Source organism: Fukomys damarensis, unplaced genomic scaffold (genome assembly GCF_012274545.1).
Source record: "Fukomys damarensis isolate Sample0158 unplaced genomic scaffold, DMR_v1.0_HiC HiC_scaffold_5, whole genome shotgun sequence".
Taxonomy (NCBI): domain Eukaryota; kingdom Metazoa; phylum Chordata; class Mammalia; order Rodentia; family Bathyergidae; genus Fukomys; species Fukomys damarensis.
The window spans coordinates 31,967,890-31,970,433 of NW_022900917.1; positions in this window are offsets into that span (position 1 = coordinate 31,967,890).

Genomic DNA, 2,544 nt, shown 5'->3' on the forward strand with positions numbered 1-2,544 from the left:
AGAAGCCCCCCACCCAGGTCCCTACCCCTCTGTCCCTGCGGCCCTCGAAGTCCCGGGCAGCTGCGTTGCCTTCCCAGCCCCTAGAGGCCTCGGGTGCTCCCGGGACGTGCGAACTCCGGTCCCCGCGGCCGGAAGGAATTCTCCGCCGAGGCTCGCGGGCGTCCGGACCGTGCCCACCCGGAGCACAGCACTGTTGGGAAGGTGCTGCGGGGTTTTCTTTTGAGGTAGTGCCACCACCTCCTCACCCCCCAAATCTGGGACCTCGTGGAGAGAACGGGGTAGGAATGCTAACCTCGGAAGTGGAAACGTTTTCTGATATCCTGCTGAATAGCTTAGAGGTGAAGTCACAAACAGATCGTCATTCTTAAATATTATTTGCTAAGCGCCAGCTTGCACAAGACATTTCACAAAGTTGATGAAACGGGACGTAATCTTTGCTCGCGAAGTTCGTCACAGAAACGTACGTGAAAACACTCGCTCTTGGGACATGGTTTTTGCATGTGTGTCTAGGGGGAAACTCATGTCAGATTTATCATTACTGCAAAAGAAAACCTATAGATGAATGCTGTATGTCTTATTTTAAACCCATTATACGAAGTAAATGAAAGAAAAATAAACGTTTGAACATTCTCAGCTAACATGGCCTATGGGAAAATGGAAATAAACCTAATTGAAAAAACAGGACTCACCATAAATAGGATTAGCTTTCTAGCAGGGAACATGGTTTTTTTAAAAAAGCAGAAAATTCACCAATCAAATGTAAGGTTGTCTATGTTTCATAAAGCAAAGGTCAAACAATCCTCACAAGCTTTAAAGAACACTTCCTGTGAAAATGGCCAGGGCTTGTGTTTTTCTGTTTGTTCTGAAAATCCAAATCTGTAACCCTGTTTTCAGGTATTATCCAAAGGAACATTTTTTGGTTTCTTCTGCCCACACACTCCCAAATTAGGTAACTAGCCAAAAGTAACAGGGAACTTGTAGGTTTGCAATTGTGTTATAGCCCATCTGCTTTCAACTCTATCTTTGACCAAAAAGAAAAGATGAAGAATATAAGCTAATTTCCAACTATATTTATAAAAACTCTAAATGTTAACTTATTTTGACAGAAAATATTTCACTGGCAGTCTTAGCTTCCCAATGAATTGAGAAGTGATTTTCTGTAAGGGTCCACAGCAGGCCAGGCACCAGTCTGAGCAATTCATAGACTATTAATTCTCTGAAATTTAGGAGACAGATACTATTACAGTACTGTCTCTCTTTGTACAGGAGGAAACAGGTTTTAGAGAGGCCATAAGACCTGCCCAGATTGATATAGTAGCAATGGGCAGAGGCGGGACGAAGACCCCCAAACCTGCCACCCTGATGAATTTGTTCCAGACTATAGATTCCCTACGTCTCACCTAGAGTTAACACTGAATACAACCACAGGCAAAGAGGTACTTATAGATTCATTGAATTTCTCAATTTTGTCTAGTTTGTAGGCTGGATTAGAGAGACATGAAAATTCAGGAATAATTATTCTCTTACTTTTAAGTGTTCCTCAAGAGTCCAAAACTGAGAAATAGTAATATTGTAAGAGGATGAAAGATAATCATTACATAAACTTTGATATAGCAAAATAGCAGAGATAAGATTGCATTTGTTTTAAGAAGTCAAAGCAATACAAATGTCTAGTTAAATAAAAACATGGGATCCTGCCTTGCTCTTGTTCTATGTATAGCTAAATCTTCATGCAATATTGTAAACTTCAGGAACGTAGAAAGCAGTGCACTTCCATATCAACTAAACACAAATTGTTAATGTAGCAAATAAGTACAATCCAGGCAGCAATTAAAAATAAATATTCTGAACTCAATCATAAATCATCTGTTAAAGATCTTGGTTGTGTCCTGCTGCTTGTACTTGTTCTTTATTTTCTATTAAACACATGGCCACAATTTTAAATTCTTAGACACCTGCAAATTAGGTGAAATAGACTAATTATCATTTGATGAGCCTGGATACATTCAAAGTTCAGTGGGGTGTTATGGCTGTGTGTAGATGTCCCCCCCAAAGCCTCAGGCAGTTTTAGGTGGGGCTTTTTCAGAGATGGCAGAATATAGAGCCTGTGACTGATTCTTGGTGGGGCTAGGCCCCAGGGCACTAGGGCAAAGGGTGTGAGTGCTACCCACCCTAATCTGAATAAAATAAGAGGGGCAGAAAGATGCTGGTACCTTGTGGGTGCCAGGGTGCTGCTGTTCTCCTCTGAGACGCCTCTCTGCCTTGGAGCCAGCCAATTATGGTCTGAAATCTCTACAAACTCTAAGTAAAACTGCAAGTTAAATAAATGTTTCTCTTCAACTTTGGGTGTCAGGTATTTTGTCTCAGCAGCAAGAGAAGTAACTAAAACATGGGGTTAAGAGTCTTCTGCTGAATTTGGCCTCTGGAAATGAATAACGAGAATGTACTCATGCCTAAAATCTTCTGCCTCTGCGTCTTTTCTTCAATTCTTTGCCTTGGCTTAGTTAGAAGATGAATTGAAGGAAGCAGGTGAAAGAGGAAAGG